This window comes from Mustela putorius, unplaced genomic scaffold, assembly GCF_011764305.1.
Source record: "Mustela putorius furo isolate JIRA1106 unplaced genomic scaffold, ASM1176430v1.1 tig00000095_pilon_pilon_pilon, whole genome shotgun sequence".
Taxonomy (NCBI): domain Eukaryota; kingdom Metazoa; phylum Chordata; class Mammalia; order Carnivora; family Mustelidae; genus Mustela; species Mustela putorius.
The window spans coordinates 22,016,122-22,039,445 of NW_025421280.1; the positions used below are offsets into that span (position 1 = coordinate 22,016,122).

Sequence of the window (23,324 nt, forward strand, 5' to 3'; positions counted from 1 at the left end):
GAAGAGTCCCAGGCTTGAAACCCACCTGTGGGAGAAGCTCTGAGATCTGTGTTTCTTTATTCTCACTTGGAGAGTGCCTTGCCTTCTGGGAGCACTCTAGGGAGTAGTAAGATTATTTATCTTTTGAGAAGGCACTGCAGGATGTTCTGATTGACCGTGATTAATGCAGAGGTGAGAGGCTGTTATCCTTGCTCATGACGTAAGAGGCCTCTAGTCAGCCTGTCCTTTCAGAGACCACCTGCTCTAGCAGATGGGGAGGGCCGAGGAGTTTCCTTTCCCCATTGAACAGAAAATATTGTTGCTGTTTGAGGGCCCTCACCAACCTCCAGTGCCATTTGCAAACTGTGTAGGGGAGGTTTTCTTGGGAAGGATCTGGAACTTTTGCACTGACGTGAGAGTTGGTGCAGACTTGAGAACCCAAGGACGGATGGGTATGGAGGGATTGATGGTAGCCCCCTTCTGATGGGATCTTCCCATTTAATCTGTTTCTTCTGGTTTCTTGGCTCTCAGCCCTCCCAATGCTGAGCTGAGTTGAGCTCTTGCACACAGCCAGGTGGCCTACAACAACTTGCAGGAATGCAGGTTCTGTTGGAGGTGGGGCTAGGTCACTCCCCTTGCCTGGCCTGGAATCAGGTCTCAGGTTACTGCCAGCTCTCCAAGAGGACCTCCTCTCAGGGTAGAGGTTACCTTTACTGAGATATCCCTAAGTTCTTTCAATCTTCTCCCCTCTGCCAAGTCTGTGGACACAAGCCCTCTCAGGGCAGTGGAGGATTCCCTTCCTAAGCCAGTTATGCTGTCCCAGGCCAGGGAAGATGCCGAGTGACTTTCATAGGAAAACCCCGCTTCATGGTGCTCCTGGCAAAGTGAGGGTGTTCTAGCTGGCCCCAGAGACAGCAACCTGATAGCAGGCTGTTATTGGAAGTGGTTATAGGCTGACTTTCCTGAGCATTCACCCAGGTCTAAGGGCTCATTGTTACCCTCGTTTTATAGATGGGGCAACTAAGTCTCAAAAGGCACATTACTAGCTAGTTTTGGCACTTGATGTGGTTCTAGATTATGTGATTGCATTTGAGCTCCTAACCCTGAAGCCAAGCCCGGAGTTAGGTGCTCTGTATGAGGAAGAAGGAATAACCATTTTCCTAGGACTTACAGACTCTGAGACGTATCATGACAATCTAGGGCAAAAGCGGTGTCAGGCACTCAAGACAAGATGCTCTAGGGCAGGAAGAGGAGTTTCTGTTTTGTGCCAGGTTTTGTGCTGGGCACTGAACTCAAGGCGGCATAAAGATGAACGTGGACAATGGGCCTGGAACCGCTTGGGGTTAGCACACGTGGCTGCACCTCGTCACTGATGAGAGGCAAAGCTGGGGAAGCCGTTGGGAAGGGAGTATTATGCTTTGAAATCAGTAGGAGGAGGTACGAGATCCGGTGCCTCCATTTCCAGAGGTGGCGTGACCCTGGCCAGGCCTCCCCCTCTGAGCCTCAGTTTCCTCACCAGTAAACCTAGACAACAAACCCTCTCTTCCAGGGTGGGTGACCAAAAAAGCATATAGCACACAGCAGGCGTTCCCTAATTGTGCGCGAGTGTGTGGGAACACGTTGTCGGCTCCGCAAAAAGGCTGCACACGCAAAAAGGCTGCACACGCAAAAAGGCCAAGGGCGGTAGAGCCTCAAGAGTTGCCAGCAAAAGCTCTGCCGCCAGCAACTCCGGGAACAGCGCGCATGCGCCAGCCCTTGCCGTCACAGTCACGTCCTGAGGCGTTCGGCAAGCGCCGTGAGAGGCAGGCTCTGACGGACAGGCCGATTGACCTGTCAGCGAGAAGCACTCTTCAAGGCGTCGGACGAAGAGGCTGTTGATTGGAGATATCCTCACCTGGGGCGGGTTCTTCGCCGTCTTGGTTACTATGACGCCCGGCCCCCGCCCCCTCGGCTGGCCGCCATCTTGTTGTTGATCCGTACCCAGTGGGCAGCGCCGGGAGCTGGACCGAGCGGCCGGTGCGGGGCCGCTGCTGCGGGGCTCATCCACCTGCACTGCCTGCCGGGGGCGGGCCGAAACCTGGAGGCCCGGGGGGCCCAGCTCCCGTGGGGAGCCGTGGGCGCCTGCTGCCCGGGCCGGGCCGGTGAGTGACAGGAGCCGGGCCGAAAGATCGGCCTGACGCCGGCGGGGCGGGCGGCGGCGGGCGCGGGGCTGGAGCGGGCGCGCGCGGGGCCGGGGCATCCGCCAAGCATCGCTCGCACCGCTCGAGCGTCCTGACTGGCTGCCCGTGGAGCCTCCCAGAAGCCAGGGCCGAGGCCGGTGGACGGCCGCGGGGAGAGGTCTGAGAGCCCTGCGCCTAAAGGCCGGCCGGTAGTGGGGTAGCGGGAAATTATTTCCTCTGACCCGCACCGCTGAAACGTGTCCATTGCCCGCCTGGTGCTCTCGGGAGTCTTCTGTTGCTCCCGAGTGAGAAACACACACCTACCTCTTTCTTAGAGTGGTTCTTGCGAGTGTTTTTCACTTAGTTGAGAACTAAGACTAGACGAAGCAGGCTAAAGCCCCCCACGAACCCAGGCAGGCCAGTGTCACGGCCCTGTGATTCTGGCTGAGCTCAGGCTCTGCCGGACGCCTGCCTCCTGTGCACCTTGGAGCTCAGTATGTGTTTTTTCCTGAAGAGCCTGCTTAAATAAGTCTATGATGTCCGAGTTTTATTTTGGAATACAATTTCTTTAGTTTCTGACCGTTTTTTGGACTTGTAGTAAGGTCTTTTTGCTCTAGAAGAAAGTGAATATTATGGTGATGACTTTGTTTTATCTCCTAAAGAGGTAGATGTTCTGCCCGTGTCACAGGAGACAAAGGAAATGTAGGACTGTGTTACAATCAGAAAAGGAAACGAAACTTCTCTTTGTCGTTGTGGATGGTATGGAATTGTCAGATTAACTTTTAAGAGATTAAATGTATTTTGCCCAATTAAAACACTGTCAGGCCCCCTTCCTGTGAGGTTGGGAAGGTTACAGACCATGGGCAAGGTGTGCAGGTCTAGAAAGAGTTCTGAGTGCTCCAAAACACGATGCTCTTTCCTGGTGGTCCCTTGGCTCCTTGGCACAGGTTCCTTGTATGTGGTTGTACAGAAAGCCTGAATGAAGTAAGTCAAACAACAGCAGTACTTTGTGTGTTTGTGTCAGGATCCTGTCATCCTTGAATGTTTAATTTTGAAAGAAACCAGCTCCTTGATCAGGAGGTTCTTTTGGAGAAGATACTGAATCCAAGGAGGCTGGCGGCCTGTTGCTGTAGTCTTACTTGTGAGAACACAAAGATTGTTCCTTGTATTTATGTAATTCACCTGTAAATGTCAGCACTTTTAACTGTTTTGAGCAATAGACAGACTTGGTGAGACTGGAGATCCTACACTGAAGTCAGAAACTGCTGCAGGCTTACGGGATGAGATCCGATGTCCTAACCTGGCAGTCAAGGTGCTGCCACTCAGCTGGCCCCAGCCCACCTCTCCAGGGCTTATCCTAATCCCCATTAGCCAAATGATTTGCTAGACATTCCATACACGATAGGTACTTCCTTACACAGTTCTCTTGCAAGCCGAATGCAAAGGCTTTTGCTTCTCTTTGGGATACCAGTTCTTCTTCATCTCCACTTCTCTTTTCTCCAGAGTCCAGCTCAGGTCCTCTTTATGAAACAGTCCCCAGACATTCCAGTCCTTGGGGGTACTCTGACGTGCAGTAGCATTATTGCCCTTATAGAAAAAAACAAAATAGTATTTGCTCTTTTTTTTTTTTAATAGATTGTATTTATTTGACAGAGAGATCATAAGTAGGCAGGCAGAGAGAGGGGGGGAAGCAGGCTCCCTGCTGAGCAGAGAGCCTGATGTGGGGCTCGATCCCAGGACCCTGAGATCATGACCTGAGCCAAAGGCAGAGGCTTTAACCCACTGAGCCACCCAGGCGCCCCGTATTTGCTCTTTTAAGAATATATTTTTTTGTTTCCTCTAAGACCTAACCCCTCTCCTACAATAAGGACTGTATTTTTATGTCTTGCGTTACATGTAGATGAGAACTAATTGTTTACAAGAGTATTATATTTGAGTTCAGAACACCTTCTGTATTTAAACAGGGAAGTGGACAGAATAAACCCATAGAAATGGGGATTTGGTGGTCATGGATCTCCACCTCTTACTGTGCCCGAAGTGCTTGCACCTCCAGTGCCTTATGGAGGCCCATCCTCAGTGCTGCAGGACAGAGGCAGAACTTGCTCAAAGTGCAGAACTGAAGCCTGAAAACAGTAATTCTGCATCGCAGAAGGGCCTGTGTGGTCCATCCCCTTCCTGGCTAAGATCCAGTTTTGATTCTTGGGAAACATGCATTGGGTGAACATAGTACTGGATGCTGACATTCTTAGACATTCTTCTTGGTTGGGTCTTGTTCTCACTGCCACCTTGGCCTGCTGTAAATGTGTCAGTATTATATCCTTTAGTGCTACCCTGAGACTATGGGGAGCCGTGATGGAAGAGCTGGGGAAAAGCTGCACAGTACACTCTGTCTCGGGCTTGGGACAAGGGAGCAGTTGGGGATTTTGTGTGTTTGTGTCACTCGATCTGTGGTTTTGCCCTCACTTTAAATTAGATTTTATTTTTCCTCCCCTATCACAGCAGGATTGGAGCAATGGATTCTCAGTGAGACAACCTAAGATATCTTGGTTCTTTTATGAAAAGTGATAGATCAAGACTTTAATTTGCTACTGTGGTTTGAAGTTGCACTTTGTAGGAGGCATTGCAATGAGTTTTGATGGGAAAATGTGTTCTCTTGAGGGCTGGATCCCTGTTAGAGACTTTGTTTTATTGAGTGCTTAGCAAATTTGCTGCTGATCTCTTCTGTTAAGGTTTCATTTGCGGGAGGGAGTTGGGATCATTTACTCCTGTCCCTTCGTTTTATAGAAGGTGGGCAGTCTAGGTGAGTAGGTCTAGGACTGGACTGTCTCTCTCTCTTTTTTCTTTTTTGGTAAAGATTTTATTTACTTATTTTACAGAGGAGAGAGTGCATTTTAGGGGGAGTGGCAGAAGGAGAGGGAGAAGTAGGCTCCCCACTGAGCAGGGAGCCCAATGCAGTTCTTGGCCTGGGATCACGACCGGAGCTGAAGGCAGACACTTAACCGACTGAGCCACCCAGGTGCCCTGACTGGACTCTTTTCAAGATTAAAATTTGATGTCCATGCATAAAAGCAGTTTGAGAACATAAAAATCTGGGTGTGTTAGGATATGACACTTATGAACGACTTATTCTATAATTGAAAAATCAGGTAATGACAAGTGTTGGTAAGGATATGGAGAAATCAGAGCCTTCATACACAGAGAATGGTGTGAATGTAAAATGATGTAGTCAGGGAGGAGTTGGGTATTTTGTATATTTGTGCTTGTGGGTCTGTGCCTTTGTCAGGATTTGGGAGAGTCTGGCAGTTCTTTAAATGGTTAAATAGTTACCCTATGACCAACAAATCCCACTCCTAATTAATCTACCCAAGAGAAATGAAAACATGTCCACACAAAAACCTGTATATGAGTGTTCATATACAGTGTTACTTACAATAGCCAAAGGGGGAAACAACTCAACTGTCTTATCAGTTGGTAATGCATAAATAAAGCATATATACATACAATGAAATATTATTTAGCAACAAAAAAGAATGAAGTACTGATGCATACCACAACATGGATGAACCTGGAAAACACGTGAAGTGAAGGAAGCCAGACACAAAAGATCACATATTTTTCCATTTATACGAAATATCCAGAATAGGCAAATCTATAGAGATAGGAAGTAGATTAGTGGTTGCTTAGGGCTTGGAGGTGGATGAGAGCATAGGGGAATGATAGATAAGGTTACGGAGTTTCTTTTTGAGGTAATGAGTATGTTTAAAATTGTAGTGATGGTTGTGCATGTCTCTGAATATACTAAAAGCCATTGAATTGTGCACATTAAATAGGTAAATCATATGATTATAATTCAAAGCTGCTATGAAAAATAACTTAGGTGGGTAATTATATTCACTAGTTTAAAGAAAGATAACATACAGGTAACAAGAAAAAATAAAAAAGGATCATCCTTTAACTTCCCTGTGTTTTAGTGTATAACCAGGCTTTCCCCCCCATCTGTCTTTAGTTTTTACAAAAATGAAGTAATGCTGTACATCCTGACTTGTACCTTTTTGCAGTCAGCAATATATTATACAAACATCTGTGTTGGTAAATGATGCATTTACATCACTGGTTAACTGGCAACAAATTTTGGGAAGTGGAATGTAAGGGCATTGAATAGAGAGGTAGGACCTAGGGTGATCTAGCAAGCACAGGTCTTATCTAAAGGGTCATTGTTCAGTTACAGCCAGTTGGGTTACCAGATCTTGTGATTTTTTTTTTTGTTGTTGTTGAGATTTTATTTGTTTATTTATTTGAGAGAGAATGAGTGAGCGAGAGAGCGAGACTTCAAATTGGAGGGGAGGGACAGAGGGAGAGAAGAAGCAGACTCCCCGCTGGGCAGGAAACCCAACATGGGGCTTGATCCCAGAACCCCAACATGGGGCTCATTCCCAGAACCCTAGTATCCTGACCTGAATTGAAGGAAGCTTCTTAACTAACTGAGCTACCCAGGTGCCCCTTGTGATTTTTTTTTTTTTTTAAGAAAACAAGAAATCTGAATTTTTATGTGAAGTTTCCTGATTTTTTAAAATTTGGCAATGAATTAAGAAAATTTGAGCCCCTTAACTGGTTAAAGAAAATCCTTTGCAGATCAGAAATGGCAAAATATTTGAATTGCCGTTGTGTCCATTCCCAGTGGACAAGGTGACACTCTGCCTTCTGCTTCAGCTTTAATATTATAGACAAGTGTCCTTTTCATGGTCTTTTTAGTGCCATGGTTTTTCATATTTTTGTGTTTTTTGTTGGGAATTTTGCCTTTTTTGGCAGGGGGAGGGGGCACGGGATTTTGCTGTTTAAAATGTCTCTCAAGTGTAGTGCTGATAAGCTGTTAATCTTCCTAAGCAGGAGAAGGTTGTGATGCCTCTTATGGAGAAAATACGTGTATCAGATAAGTTTCATTTGATATGACTCACAGTACTGTTGGCTGAGAGTGCAGTGTTAATGTGGCAACAATATCCAGTAGTCCCCCCTTATCTGCAGGGGATCCTTTCCAGGACCCCCAGTGGGTGCCTGAAACGGGGGATGTTACTGAACCCTGTATGTACTATGTTTTTGCTTATACACACATATCTGTAATAAAGTTAAATTTATAAATCACTCACAGGAAGGGGCAGTAATAACTAATAATATAGTAGAACAATTATAACAATCTACTGTAATAAAAATTACACGAATATTATCACTCTCTCACAGTATCTTCTTATACTCACCCTTATGATGATGTGAGATGATAAAATGCTTGAGTGATAAGAGGCAGTGAGGTGAATGATGTAGGAATTGTGATGGAGTGTTAGGCTACTACTGACCTTCTGACCATACCTTAGGAGGAGGACCATCTGCTCTGGACCGTGGTTGACTCTGAGTGATTGAAACTGTGCAAATAAAAAAAAATGGATAAAGGGAGACTAGTGTATATTAAACTGTCTTTAAACAGAAACATACGGGGCACCTGCGTGGCTCCAGCATTGAGCGTCTGGTTTCAGCTCAGCTCATGATCCCAGGGTCCCGGGATCTAGCCCTGCATCAGACTCCCTGCTTGGCCGGAAGCCTGCCTCTCCCTCTGCCACTCCACCTGCTTGTCTTCCTTCTCTCTCTGTGTCTCTCTCTGTCAAATGAATTACTAAAATCTTAAAGAAAAATACAGAAACATACAAGGTTATATATTATATGTATGTAGCTCTGGAAATATACAAGGTTATATATTATATGTATGTAGCTCTGGTTATATATTATATGTATGTATGTAATATGTAATATATAATACATATATTATATGTATGTAGCTCTGTAACCAATATACATATTGGTTATATACTAACCAATATGTATATAACCAGTATGTATATTGGTTGACAAAAATGTGACTAAAAGCTCACAGAAATCTAACCCTGTATTTCCCTTAGTAGTGGCGGCTTGGTATTTGCTAACTTGGTGTTAGCAGTGACTTAGTAGAATAGAACTACTGGAATAATGAGAAGTTTTTTGTATCTGGCTTCTTTTGCTTAGTATGAGTTTTTGAGGTTCATCCATTTTGTTGCGTTCCTTTTTATACCTGAACAGTATTTTCTCTTACGGTTATACCATGTGCTGATGCGCATGTGAGTTGTTGCCAGTTTGGGACTATTTATGAAGAGAGAAGCAATAGATGTCCTTGTACAAATCGGTGTGTGTACAAACCTTCATTTCTTTTCAGTATACATCTGAGAGTAGAATGGCTCTGACTCCCAGACTACATCAGTGGGACACTATTTCAGGAAAAGTTAAAAAGCAGTCCTATGGGCCTTTGGCCCTGGGCCCAAGTTTTGTTGTTATTCCTCCATTACAGTTCTCCACTCCAGGCTAAATTTTCTGCTTTTACCTGATTTCCATATCTACCTATACTGAGTTAAGAACTAATGATACTCTATTGAGGTGGCAGGTTGAAGTAACCAGGAACTATTTATTACAAGTGGACACTAGCTTCTAGTTGGAGGGAGTTCTGTTTGCTTAGAACTTAGATCAGTGCTTGTCATGCTTCTGGATTTCTTTTTTGGGAGGGGCGGGCAGGGGAAGAGTGAGTGCACATGCAAATGGGGGAGAGGAAGAGAGAATCTTTTTTTTTTAATTTTACTTTATTAAAAAATTTTTTTTTTCTTTTTTTAAATGTTTAATTTATTCATTTGAGAGAGAGAGAGAGAGCAGAAGCAGGGGGAGAGGCAGAGGGAGAAACAGACTGCTCCGCTGAGTGGAGAGCCTGATGCGGGACTCGATCCCAGGATCCTGAGACCCTGACTTGAGCTGAAGGCAGACACTTAACCATCTGAGCCACCCAGGCATCCCTATTTTACTTTTTTTAAAAAAAGTTTTTATTTATTTATTTGACAGACAGCGGGAGAGGGAACACAAATAGTGGGGGAGTAGGAGAGGGAGAAAAGCAGGCTTCCTGCTGAGCAGGGAGCCCCATGCAGGGCTTGATACCAGGACCCTGGGATCATGACCTGAGCCAAAGGCAGATGCTTAACAACTGAGTTACCCAGGCGCCCTGAGAGAGAGAGAATGTTAAGCAGGCTCCATGCCCAGTAAGGAGCCTGGAGCGGCGCAGGGCTGAATTTCATGACCCTGAGATCATGACTGGAGCTGAAGTCAAGAGTCAGACGCTTAACCAGCTGAGCCACCCAGGTGCTCCTGGATTTCTGCTCATTGATGCAGACCAGGAAGTTTCTTTATTCACAGTATTCCCAGAATTTGTCCTTCATCTCTCTGTGGAGCCTGGCCTTGGTGATTTTTGCCTTTGCAAGTGTTCAGGTCCAGTTGCCACAGTGGACATTGCTTCTTTAGACTGTGAATCATATGGCATTTATTTTGCTATTTTAAAATGTTGCATGTGAATTTTAATTTTAATTCACATGCAACATTTTAAAGTTTGAAGCTTCTTTGTCTGAAAATCTCCCATGTGTACAGTGTTAGAAAATTAGCACCAAAGAGAGGGTCATCTAAGGGTTCTAGATTTTCATTTCTGAGAGCAGCACACAGTGCTTTTGATGAAGAGTGTTCATCCCTTAAATACACCCACACCCACACCCATTAAAAGTCATTTCCAGGGGCGCCTGGGTGGCTCAGTGGTTTAAAGCCTCTGCCTTCAGCTCAGGTCATGATCCCAGGGTCCTGGGATGGATCCCCGCCATCGGGCTCTCTGCGCAGTGGGGAGCCTGCTTCCTCCTCTCTCTCTGCCTGCCTCTCCACCTACTTGTGATCTCTGTCTGTCAAATAAATAAATAAAATCTTAAAAAAAAAAAAGTCATTTCCACATTTTGCCTATTCCTAGCTCTGTTTGGCATATTGCATTCTGTTTCACCATTGACTGCTTGGGCCAATGGTCAGTGACTAGTTTCTTGGTTATCAGAGTCCTCTTTTAAAGCTTCCCAAATCTCTTAAAGAATTAAATTGATTCTAATGGAGCTGCTGAAATGGTATGTTCTTGATGGAAGGTAAGGTGGGGATTTAAGAGGAATGAAACTTTCATGTGGGAGTTGGTTGAAGTAAGAAAATTAAACTTTTAAAACTAACTAACCTTCTTTCTTTCAATTTTATTTATTTGATAGAGACGCAGCGAGATAGGAAACAAGCAGGGGGAGCAGGAGAGGGAGAAGCAGGCTTCTTGCAGAGCAGGGAGCCTGACGTGGGGCTCCATCCCAGCACATGATCCTGGGATCATGACCTAAGCGGAAGGCAGACGCTTAACAGCTGAGTCACCCAGGTGCCCCAAAACACTACTGCTTTAGAGGGCATTTTATTAAAAATATCAAGTATCTTTATTTATTTATTTATTAAAGATTTTTATTTATTTGAGAGCAAGCTCAAGAGCACGAGCTGGGAAAGGGGCAGTGGGAGAGGGAGAAGCAGACGCAGGGAGCCCCAGGACTCTGAGATCATGACCTGAGCTGAAGACAGATGCCTAGGTGGCTGACTAAGCCACCCAGGTTCCCCAGTGTCTATATTTATAGTTCATTGTAGTTCTTACAGTTTGTTGGGAGAGAGAACCAATATATGAAATTCCTCTCACTTGATTGGGATCTTTATTTCCTGGTGTTCCTGGTTTTTTTTTTTTTTTTTTTTTTTTTTTTTTTTGAATAACTAAGTGGATGAGAAAAAATTTCTTTTTTAACAGCTCCATGAGACAAGCAGTAGTACATTCATTTTACGGTGGAGGAAAATGAGAAAAATACATTTAGGCCACAGAACTAGGGAGTCTCAGTGCTTGAACAATGCCCATGCCTTGTCAAGGCTCTGCTTTCCAGTGTTAATTTAAGCACAGATGTTATTTTCCCTCAAATGATTAGTTGGCCCTATTAATTTTTTTTCTTTCAAAGTAATTTATTGAAATACGTATAAATAAAATACATATGCATATAAATACATATATTTATAAATACAGGTAAAATACATATAAAGTGGACAGAATTTGATTTTTATACATATATACATTTGTCTAACAACCACCCAGATATAAAATTAGAACACTTACATAATTTGACTTTTTATAAAATACTTATTTTTTAGAGCAGTTTTAAGTCTATAGCAAAATTAAATGTCAAGTATAGAGAGTTCCCATGTACCCTCTGAACCGCCCCCCCCCCTTTTCCAATAGCTTCTGTTATCAACATCCCACAGCAGAGTGGTACATTTGTTAGTCAGTGAACCTATGGTGACACATCATTATCACCAAAGTCCATAGTTTATGTTAGGGTTCACTCTTGATGTTGTACATTCCATAGAATGGTTTGACAAATGTGTAATGGCATGTATCCACCATTATAGTATACAGAGTAGTTTTGCTGTCCTAAAATCCAGTGTGCTCCTTTTCATCTGTCCCTCTCTCCTGGCAACCACTAGTATTTTTTTTTAATTAATTATTTTTGTTAACATATAATATATTATTTGCCCCAGGGGTACAGGTTTGTGAATTGTCAGGCTTACACATTTCACAGCACTACCATAGCACATACCCTCCCCAGTGTCCATCACCCAACCACCCTCTCCATATCACCCCTCCCCTCAGTTTGTTTTGTGAGATTAAAAGTCTCTTACGGTTTGTCTCCCTCCTGATCCCATCTTGTTTCATTTTTCCTTCCCTACCTCCCAATCCCCCCTCTCTGCCTCTCAAATTCCTCATATCAGGGAGATCATATGATAATTATCTTTCTCTGATTGACTTATTTCGCTTAGCATTATACCTTCTAGTTCCATCCATGTTGTTGCAAATGGCAAGATTGCATTTCTTTTGATGGCTGCATAGTATTCCATTGTATATATGGACCACATCTTCTTTATCCATTCATCTGTTGATGGACATCTAGGTTCTTTCCATAGTTTGGCTATTGTGGACATTGCTGCTATAGACATTTGGGTGCATGTGCCCCTTCAGATCACTATATTTGTATCTTTAGGGTAAATACCTAGTAGTGCGATTGCTGGGACATAGGATAGCTCTATTTTCAACTTTTTGAGGGACCTCCAAGCTGCACCAACTTGCATTCCCACCAACAGTGCAGGAGGGTTCCTCTTTCTCTGCATCCTTGTCATCACCTGTCATTTCCTGATTTGTTAATTTTAGCCATTCTTACTGGTGTGACGTGGTATTTCATTGTGGTTTTGATTTGTATTTCCCTGATACCGAGTGATGTGGAGCACTTTTTCATGAGTCTGTCGGCCATCTGGATGTCTTCTTTTGCAGAATTGTCTGTTCATGTCCTCTGCCCTTTTCTTGATTGGATTATTTGTTCTTTGGGTGTTGAGTTGATAAGTTCTCTATAAATTTTGGATACTAGCCTTTTATCTGATATGTCATTTGTGAATATTTTCTCCCATTCTGTAGGTTGTCTTTTGGTTTTGTTGCCTGTTTCCTTTGCTGTGCAAAAGCTTTTATCTTGAAGTCCCAATAGTTCATTTTTGCTCTTGCTTCCCTTGCCTTTGGCGATGTTTCTAGGAAGAAGTTGCTGCGGCTGAGGTCGAAGAGGTTGCTGCCTGTGTTCTCCTCAAGGATTTTGATGGATTCCTGTCTCACATTGAGGTCTTTCATCCATTATGAGTCTATTTTTGTGAACCACTAGTATTTTTTACTGTTTTCATGGTTTTCCCTTTTCTAGAACGTCCTATAATTGGAATCATACAATATGTAGCCTTTTTAGATTGACTTCTTTCACTTAGTAATATGCATTTAAGGTTTCACTGTGTCTGTAGAGCTTGATAGAAATATAGCTCAAAAGAAATGAGCTAATATGGCTTTCTAATATTTCATTGTCTGAATGGACCACAGTTTGTTTATCCACTCTCCTTTTGCTTATTTTATTTATTTATTTATTTATTTATTTATTATTTTTGTGAGAGTACACACGTTTGGGGGTGGTAGAGGAGGGGCAGAGGGAGAGGGAGAAGGAATTTTAATTTTTTTTAAGATTTTTCTTTTCTTTTTTTTTTTTTAAGATTTTATTTATTTATTTGAGAGGCAGAGAGTAGGGAAGAGAGAGGGAAAACAAGCTGGAGGAGGGGCAGAGGTAGAGGGGGTAACAGGCTCCTTGCTGAGCAGAGAGCCCGATGTGGGGCTCAATCCCAGGATCCCGGGATCACAAACTGAGCCGAAGGCAGATGCTTAACCAACTGAGCCCCCCAGGTGCCCCTAAGATTTTTATTTCTTTATCTGAGAGAGAGACAGATCATGAGCGTGAGCTGCGGTGAGGAGACAGAGGGATAGGAAGAAGCAGAGTCCCCATGGAGCAGGGAGCCCGAAATGGAGCTCAATTCTGGGACCCCAAGATCATGACCTTAGCCAAAGGCAGATAACTAACCATCTGAGCCACCCATGTGCCCCCAGGGAGGGAGAGAATCTTAAGCAGAGTCCAAGCCCAGCAGTGGTGCCTGTCACAGGCTCCATCTCATGACCCTGAGATCATGACCTGACGCTTAACTGACTGAACCATCCAGGCACCCCTCTCCACTCACCTTTTGAAGGACATCTTGGTTACTTCCAAGTTTTGGCAATTATAAATAAAGCCTCTATAAACCTCCATGTAGTAATTTTTTTATATATACAGAATCTTGATGTTTGTTTTTTTTTTTTTTTTTTTTTTAATGAACAGCTCATTTTAAGAAGTAACATGGCATTTTGTATTTGTCATGAATCTAGACAAATGTTTAGATTCAGAACCAATTATAAAGTACGCTAGATAGAGCCTTTTCATTTTTGCTTGAGCTTTCATCTGCTTATTTTCTTTGTGCTTTAGTTTCCTCATCTTTTAAATGTAGACAACTTTTCCTTTTCTTTTAAGCAGCTTTGTACCCTGGCATGATACCTGGGAAACTGGGCTGTGAGTAGGTACTCATTTTACCTGGGAAAATGTAATCTGTGCTTGGGGAAGGCTTATTGTTGTACTGTGGCCTCTGTTGAAATACTGTCTCTTGGGGGCTGCTGAAGGTCTACTTCTTGGAGCTGTTTGTAAAACTTCTTTACTGTAAAGGGGCGCCTGGATGGCTCAGTGGTTTAAAGCTTCTGCCTTCGGCTCAGGTCATGATCTCAGGGTCTTGGGATTGAGCCCTGCATTGGGCTCTCTGCTCGACAGGGAGCCTGCTTTCCTTCCTCTCTCTCTCTCTGCCTGCCTCTCTGCCTACTTGTGAGCTCTGTCTGTCAAATAAATAAATAAAATCTTAAAAAACAACAACAAAAAAACTTCTTTATGGTAAAAATCTATCAAGAATCTGAGGGTGAGTGAGAAGACACCTACAAAGATCAAGAGTTACTTTTAGGGGGGCGCCTGGGTGGCTCAGTGGGTTAAGCCGCTGCCTTCAGCTCAGGTCATGATCTCAGAGTCCTGGGATCGAGTCCCGCATCGGGCTCTCTGCTGAGCAGAGAGCCTGCTTCCATCTCTCTCTCTGCCTGCCTCTCCATCTACTTGTGATTTCTCTCTGTCAAATAAATAAATAAAATCTTTAAAAAAAAAAAAGAGTTACTTTTAGGTAAAAGCACTTAGGGGTGATAAAAACAAATCCAACTTTCCTTTAAGGATTTTATCTTTTCAAGTATAAGACTAATGCTGGGTCATAGCCACTGAACAAAGCAGGTCAGATTTCTGGTCTTCATGCAACCTGAGACTAAGATACAATCCTTCATAGGAAAAAGTTCAGATAATTCATTCTGCAGTTCCTCATTTGACTAGTAAGTCATAAAATCCAGGCAGGGGACTTTCTCTTCTCTGCTCATCTTGGAGCCCTTTGGTAGCCATAGCCTTTGCTCTCCCTACAGCCTGTCTGATTGCTCTATCTACTGAGGACTGTGTGAATAGCTCTGGTACACCAACAGCCTTGCTTTGCTGCTGTACTTTCTTCCCAGATCAGTTATTTTGTGTTTGCGTGTGTGTTTGTGTTTAGTTTTTCCTTTAAAAAAAGTTGAAATTTTGTCTAAACCAGTATAGTCAGTGGGACCATATGGAGGCCTCATATCTGCACTATAACATTGTTTTGGTAGTTGAAGTGATGTGAACAGGTTGTTCCCTTGCCAGGGTAGAGAATGGGAGAGAGTAGGAGACCATCTCTTGTGATTTAGCCTGAAGTTAGATTTATAATGCAAGTAACTGCCATAGGACTTAGATGTTGTGTTTTTCAGTTTTATTTATTTTAATTTTAATTTATTTTTTAAGGGAGGAGGAGGGGCAGAGGGAGAAGGAGAGAATCTTAAGCAGGCTCCACGCCCAGTGCAGACGCTGAGATCATGACCTGAGCCGAAATCAAGAATTGTGTGCTTAACAAACTGAGCCACCCAGGCGCCCCAATTTTTTTCTCTTATTGATTATGGAAACATTTTCAAATGCTGTTCTCAGAAAGATTTTTCCTGACCGTGGATATATATATATATATATATATATATTTTTTTTTTTTTTTAAAGATTTTATTTATTTATTTGTAAGAGAGAGAGTGAGAGCGAGCACAGGCAGACAGAGTGGAAGGCAGAGTCAGAGGGAGAAGCAGGCTCCCTGCGAAGCAAGGAGCCCGATGTAGGACTCGATCCCAGGACGCTGGGATCATGACCTGAGCCGAAGGCAGCTGCTTAACCAACTGAGCCACCCAGGCGTCCTGATATATTTTTAAGATTTTATTGTTTGACAGAGAGAGAGAGACGGTAAGAGAGGGAACACAAGCAGGGGGAGTGGGAAAGGGAGAAGCAGGCTTCCTGCTGAGTAGGGAGCCCGATGTGGGGCTCAATCCCAGGACCGTGGGATCATGACCTGAGCTGAAGGCAGACGCTTAATGACTGAGCCACCCAGGTATCCCTGACTATGCATTTTGATGCTGGTTTGGGGGGGGGATTTGAAACCCTCCACAATTATATTCCCATACTTGAAAATATTATGAAGGTTTCCAGGATACTATGCTTTCCACAGATGAGATAGCTATAGGATCGTAGACATTTTTTAGAGTGTGGGGAGGATGCCCTCCATCCTCGCTTTCATTTTTCTGAAGATAGAAACTGTGTTTGTCTTAGTACAATATTTGTTCTGCAGGGTCTTTTTTTTTTTTTTTTTTAAAGATTTTATTTATTTACTTAAGAGAGAGATAGTGAGAGAGAGCATGAACGAGGAGAAGGTCAGAGAGAGAAGCAGACTCCCCATGGAGCTGGGAGTCCGATGCGGAACTCGATCCCGGGACTCCAGGATCATGACCTGAGCCGAAGGCAGTCGTCTAACCAACTGAGCCACCCAGGCGTCCCTGTAGGGTCTTAACATACATACTTGATTATATATTTTTAAAAGTTTTTTGCAGATTTTATATTAGTGGTTCCTGATTGATTTGGAGACTTTGTAGTTGCTGTTTGGTCACAAACTTGATTTAGTGGAGAGTATTTTGAAATTTATTTATAAAGATTCTGCTCGGGGGCTCCTGGGTGGCTCAGTGGGTTAAGCATCTGCCTTCGGCTTCAGTCATGATCCTGGAGCTCTGGGATTGAGTTCAGCTCCCTGCTCAGCAGGGAGTCTGCCTCTCCATCTTACTCTCCCTCTGTTCTCTCTCTCCCTCTCAAATGAATAAAGAAAATCTTGAAAAAAAAAATACGTAAGATTCTGCTCAGCCGGAGGATGCTGAATGGGTCAGGGCCAAGTAGCACACTAGATACTTTAGGCAAGCACATGATGTGCATAGGCTGTTTTGGTTTTTTATATGCTGCCTGAAAGTTCAAGTGATTTCTTTAGCATAAAACATAGAATGAATGCTAAGTAGTTTCTATTGTGTTTGGGAAGATCTATTATAAAACATGTGGTTGTGTTAGCTATTTCATGAGTGTCTCCAAAGAAAGCTGTCTTTGGCCTCAGGGAGCCAGGTATTATGAGTAACTTCCCAAAGCAGAGCATATCAGGCAGGGCTGCTTGGACCCTTCAGCATGTGAACTTGGCTGTTTACAGTATTGTATTAGTTTTTATTGGGAGAATTGTGAATAAAGCAGAGCTGTGTGGATTTTGTAAGTAATAAAATTTCTCACTTTGAGTCTGCGCTACTTAGCCTTTTCAACTCGTTGGAACAACTGTCGGTGTCCATTTGGGAGGCAAAAACCACATAGGAATTTGAACAGGTAATGTTTAAATATTTATTTGCTGAGAGAGAGAGAGACAGGGAGAGAGAGTGGGCATTTGCACAGGCAGGGGGAGGGGAAGCAGACTCTGCTGTGTGTGGAGCAGCTTCACGACCAGGTGATCCTGACCTGAGCCAAAACCAAAAGTTGGATGTTTAACTAACTGAGCCACCCTGCCACCTCGGAACAGGTAAAGTTTAATACAAGAATTGTTAAAACTGTAATGGGATTGGAGTAATGAGAGATTGGCTAGTAAAAAGTAGAGAGAACTCTAAGTTATACAGGAATAGCATATGTAGGAGCAGCTGTTAGCCCTAGGGCTGATACGGAGCGCTTGAGGAAGCCCAGGGCCGAGATCCATGTCTTGGGGAAAAGGGGGTGGTCGTGCCTAACTGGATGTCAGAGAAAGTCATCGTGGTTCCACACTGGGAGAACATGCTGGGAGTCTGTCTTCTAGGATATTGGAGAAAGGCATTTATGGAGCGAAGTCTTGCTGGAAGCACTCTGCCACAAAACTGCTTGAGTGAGGTGTCAGGGGATGCTGCTGGCCCCTGTGTACTGCTGACCATGATGCAGTGTGGGAGTCAGCCACCCACCAGCGGCTAGGCACTGAGGGCAGCTCACTGGGTGCCGGGGCTGGTAAGAGGAGCTACTAGACTCAGGGGGAAAAAGAAGCCTTTTCGTTTGTCTCTCTTTCCTTGTTTTTTGAAGATTTCATTTACTTACTTTGAGAAAGAGCTCATGAGTGAGTGGAGGGGCAGAGGCAGAGGGAGAGAGAATTTTAAGCAGATTTCATGCTGAGCACAGAGCCTGACTCTGGGCTCCATCCCACAACTATGAGATCACAGCCTAAGCTGAAATCAGTCAGGAGTCTGATGCTTAAGCAGCTTAGCCTCCTAGGTGCCCCAAAGCCTCTTCCTTTTTGCAGAATCTTTCTGTTGTCTTCCAACAAAGCTAAATACAGCTGGCAAAGGAAAAATATTTAATGGGCCCAGCTCCATTTTTGCAGAGCTGGGTTTAGAGCCAAGAGATAATACATTGATAACTGGTAAGCTGCTGTTTGTCAGAGTTATACAGATAAGCTGTTAATAATTTTTAAAGTTTTAAAAAAATATTTATTCATTTACGAGAGAGCTTGAGAGAAAGAAGACAAGCAGTGGGAAGGGGCAGAGGGTGAGAGAGAGAGAAACAGTCTCCCAGCTGAGCAAGAAGCCTGATGCCGGACTGGATCCCAGGACCAGATCACGACCCAGATTGCTACCACCTGTGTTTTGTATCTGTTTTAATACGGGTATTAATTTGAAATGCTCTTCTGTTCCAGCCAGAGACAACTTCTGCTTTGAATTTTTTCATCATGGATTAGTTGACCAGTTAGAATTTCATATAAATGAAATAATACTGGGGCACCTGGCTTAAGATTGTGAGTTCAAGCCCTCGTGTTGGGGTCCATGCTGGGTTTGGAGCCTACTTTAAAAAAAAAAAGAAGAAGAATATTATATGGAATAATACTCTTGTGTACTAAATAATACTAAAAGATATCATACTCTTTTTTTTTTTTTTTTAAAAGATTTTATTTATTTTATTAGACAGACAGAGATCACAAGTAGGCAGAGAGGCAGGCAGAGAGAGAGGGGAGGAAGCAGGCTCCCTGTTGAGCAAAGAGCCCGATGCGGGGCTCGATCCCAGGACCCTGGGATCATGACCTGAGCCGAAGGCAGCGGCTTAACCCACTGAGCCACCCAGGCGCCCCAAGATATCATACTCTTGTGTAGAGCTTCTTTCACACATTTTAATGTTTTGGGAATTTATTCATGCTGTTGTTTGTATCAGTAGTTCATACCTTTTTATTTCATTTCTTTGTATTTCATTGCATAACATTCCAGTTTAACTGTTATGTTGATGGACATCTGGGCAGTTTCCAGTGTTTGACTTATGAATAAAGACTTTTCCTCTTTTTTAAAGATTTTATTTATTTGACAGAGAGAAGGCTTACAAGCGAAGGGAGGGGGAAGGAGAAGCAGGCTCCCCACTGAGCAGGGAGCCACATGGGGCTTGATCCCAGGACCTGGAGATCTTGACCTGAGTGGAAGGCAGATGCTTAACTGACTGAGCCACCCAGGCGCCCCTATGAGTAAAGCTTCTGTGAACATTTTGTACAAGTGTTCTTGGGGGCATATACATTCATTTCTTTGGGGAATAGGGAGGTAGAAGGGAATAGAACTGCTGGATCATAGGGTAGATGTATGTCTAATTTTATAAGAAACTTTTAATACCTTTTTCAAAATGGTTGTATCATTTTACTGTTCCACCAGTAATGTTTGAGAGTTGTGATTGTTCCATATCTTCAGCAGCATGCAGTGTGTTGTCAGTGGTTTTAATTCTAACCATATTCCTGAAAGTATTGTGATACCTCATTGTGCTGTTAATTTGCTTTTACCTGATTACTAGTGATGTTGAGAACTTTTTCTTGTACTTCATGGTCATTTGTATAGCTTCCTTTGTGAGGTACTTGCTCATATCTTTTACCTGTTTAAAAAGAAGTGGAGCTGTTATGTTTTTATTTTTATTTATTTTTTAAAAGAGATCAGATCAGCTTTATTCAGTGATTCATGAATAGGGCAGCTTCCAGCTGACAAATAGAAGGATGCTCCAAAGAGTCATACCTGTTAAATGTTTTTAAAAGTGAGGTTTAATGGGGTACTTGGATGGCTCAGTTGTTAAGAATCTGCCTTTGGCTCAGGTCATGATCCCAGGGTCCTGGGATTGAGCCCCGCAATCCCGCTGCTTGTGTTCCCTCTCTGGCTGGCTGTCTCTGTCAAATAAGAAATAAAATCCTTAAAAAGAAGATGAGGTTTAGGAGATGCTTATATAGAATACCAGTCAGGTACATGTTTTGTGAATATTTTCTTTCAGTCTGGGGTGGCCTGCCTATTTAATTTTCTTAGAGATATATTTTAAAGATAAGAAGTTTTCAGTTTTGTTAAAGTCTGATTTATCAGTGTTTTCTTTTATGGTTATCGCCTTTTGTTGTGTCTGAGGAACCCTTGACTACCTCTCATTGTTGGAGATTTCTCCTGTGTTTTCATCCAGAAGTTGTAGAGTTTTAGTTTTTACATTTGGGTCTCTGATCCACTTGTAATTCATTTCTGTGTATTCTTTAAGATTGGGGTTGAGGTAAATTTTTCTTCCATATCAATAACTTCTTGTTCCATTACCAGCACCATTTGCTAAAAAGACTTCTGTATTTGTTATCTATTGACTCCAAAACTCAGCAGTTTAACAGTAAACACTGCCTCAGTTTCTGAAGATCAGAAACTTGGGCGTGACTTAGCTGGGTGGTCTTGGCTCACAGTCTGTCATGAAGTTGCAGTTAAGATGTCTTCTGGGACTGCAGTCATCTGAAGGCTTGCCTAGAGCTGGAGGGTCTGTTTCCAAGATGACTTACATGGCTTTTGGCAGGTGGCCTTAGTTCCTTGACATGTGGGCTCTCTGAGTATCCTCATGACATGCAGTTATCTCCTCCAGAATAAACGGCTCAAGACAAAGTGAAGAGGATGCCTCTTATTGACCTAGTCGCTGACTGTTCCTTTTTTAACAGTTTATTTATTTGCTTCAGGGAGAGAGTATGCAAGCATGAGCAGGGGGAGGGGCAGAAGGAGAAGCAGACTCCTCGCTGAGCAGGGAGCCGGATGTATGGTTTGATCCCAGGACCCTGCGATCATGACCTGAACTAAAGGCAGATAGATGCTTAACCAACTGAGCCACCCAGGCATTCCCAGACTGTTACTTCTGCCATATTACATTCTGTTCCTTAGTACTGACTCACTAAGTCCAGCCCATTCTCAAGGTGAGGAGAAAAGCAGACTCTGCCATTTGGGGGGAGAACTGTCGAAACACTTGAAGTTTAAACACTACTACAACTTGCTCTCTCCATTTATTTTTTTAAAAGATTTTATGTATTTATTTGACAGACAGAGATCACAAGTAGGCAGAGAGGCCGGCAGAGAGAAGGAGGGGGATGCAGGCTCCCAGCTGAGCAGAGAGCCTGATGCGGGGCTCCATCCCAGCCAGGACCCTGGGTTCATGACCCGAGCTGAAGGCAGAGGCTCCAACCCACTGAGCCACCCGGGCGCCCCTCTCCATTTATTTTTAAAAATTTTTTAAAAAGATTTTATTTATCAGAGAGAGAGAGAGACAGCAAGAGAGGGAACACAAGCAGGGAGAGTGGAAGAGGGAGAAGCAGGCTTCCCACCGAGCAGGGAGCCCCATGCAGGACCTGATCCCGGGACTGTGGGATCATGACCTGAGCTGAAGGCAGATGGGTAATGACTGAGCCACCCAGGCGCCCCTACATTTTTTTCCCCCGTTTTAAGTAATATCTATACCCAGCTGAAACTTACAAACCTGACATCGAGTCACACGTTCTTCTAACCATCTAGGCGCTCCTGATGCACCAAAGTTTTTAATTTTGATGAAATCGATTTATCTATTTTTTTCTTTTCTGGCCTGTACTTTTGTTGTCATAGCTAAGAAATCATTGTCAGGGTGCCTGGGTGGCTCAGTCAGTTAAGGGTCTGCCTTCATCTCAGGCCATGATCCCAGGGTTCTGGGATCAAGCCCTGCGTAGGAAATCCCTGCTCAGCAGAGAGTCTGCTTCTTTCTCTCTCTCTCCGTGTGTGCTTTCTCTCTTTCTCTAGCTCTCACTCTCTCTCAAATAAATAAAATCGTTATTTAAAAATAAAAATACAGGGGCGCCTGGGTGGCTCAGCCATTGGGCATCTGCCTTGAGCTCAGGTCACGATCCCAGGGTCCTGGGATCGAGCCCCGCATTGGGCTCCCTGCTCAGCTGGAAGCCTGCTTCTCCCTCTCACACTTCCCTTGCTTGTGCTCCCTCTCTCGCGTGCTGTCTCTCTCTGTGTCAAATAAAACAATAAAATAAAAATCCATCATTGTCATATCCAGGGTCACTAAGTACCCTGTTGAGTTTTCTTCTAAGAGTTTTATAATTTAAGTTTATAAGTTGAGATGTTTGATCCATTTTGAGTTAATTTTCGTATATGATGTGAAGTAATGCTCCAACTTTACTCTTCCATGTGGCTGTTCAGTTTCCCCCGCACCACCTGTTGAAAAAATTGTCCTTTCCCCACTGAATAGTCTTGGCACCCTGGTTGAATATCATTTGACCGTATGTGCAAAGGTTTTATTTCCAGGCTCCCTATTCTATTGCATTCTATATGTCTTTTTCTATGCTTGTACCACACTCTTTTGGATTATAGTAGTTTTGCGGTAAGTTTTAAAATCAGGAAATGTGATTCCTTCAGTTTTGTTGTTTAGGAATTTTGGCTTTTCGGGATCCTTTGAGATTCCCTATACATTTCTGGAGAGGTTATTTATTTTGTTCGTTTTTAGATTTCTGCAGCAATTGCCATTGGTTTTTTGTTGGGGATTACATTCAGCATGTAGATCTCTTGGGGTAGTATTGTCTTCTTAATGATATTAAGTCTTCCAATTTATCAATTTACGATGTTTTTTCATTTATTTAGGTCTTTAATTTCTTTTTTTTTGTTTGTTTTTAAAGATTTTATTTATTCATTTGTCATAGAGAGAGGAGAAAGGAGAGCGAGCACAGGCAGACAGAGCGGCAGTTAGACAGAACAGCAGGCAGAGGAAGAGGGAGAAGCAGGCTCCCTGCCAAGCAAGGAGTCCAATGTGGGACTCGATCCCAGGATGCTGAGCCACCCAGGCGTCCCGGGTCTTTAATTTCTTTAGAAGTCTTCTGTAGTTTTCAGAATATAAGTTTTTCAACTCCTTAGTTAAATTGATTCTTCACCATTTTCTTTTCTTTTTAAAGATTTTATTTATTAGAAAGAGTGAGCAAGAGAGTGAACACAGGGGCGCCTGGGTGTCTCAGTGGATTAAGCCTCTGCCTTCAGCTCGCTTGGGTTGTGATCTCAGGGTCCTGGGGTCCAGGCCCACATCAGGCTCTCTGCTTGGCGGGGAGCCTGCTTCCCCTTCTCTCTCTGCCTGTCTCTCTGCTTGCTTATGATCTCTCT

At 43.5% G+C, this 23,324-nt stretch overlaps 1 protein-coding gene across 2 annotated transcripts in view; it reads left to right on the plus strand.

The window, feature by feature from the left end:
- The first annotated feature begins 1,930 nt into the window (after nucleotides 1–1,930).
- The window catches only part of IP6K1 (inositol hexakisphosphate kinase 1), a 61,758-nt gene continuing 40,364 nt past the window's right edge, over nucleotides 1,931–23,324 (plus strand). For both annotated transcript variants that reach the window (XM_004760629.3, XM_013060477.2), the window contains exon 1: nucleotides 1,931–2,120. The gene's annotated coding sequence lies outside the window, so the exon portion shown is untranslated. The remainder of the gene's footprint in view (nucleotides 2,121–23,324) is intronic.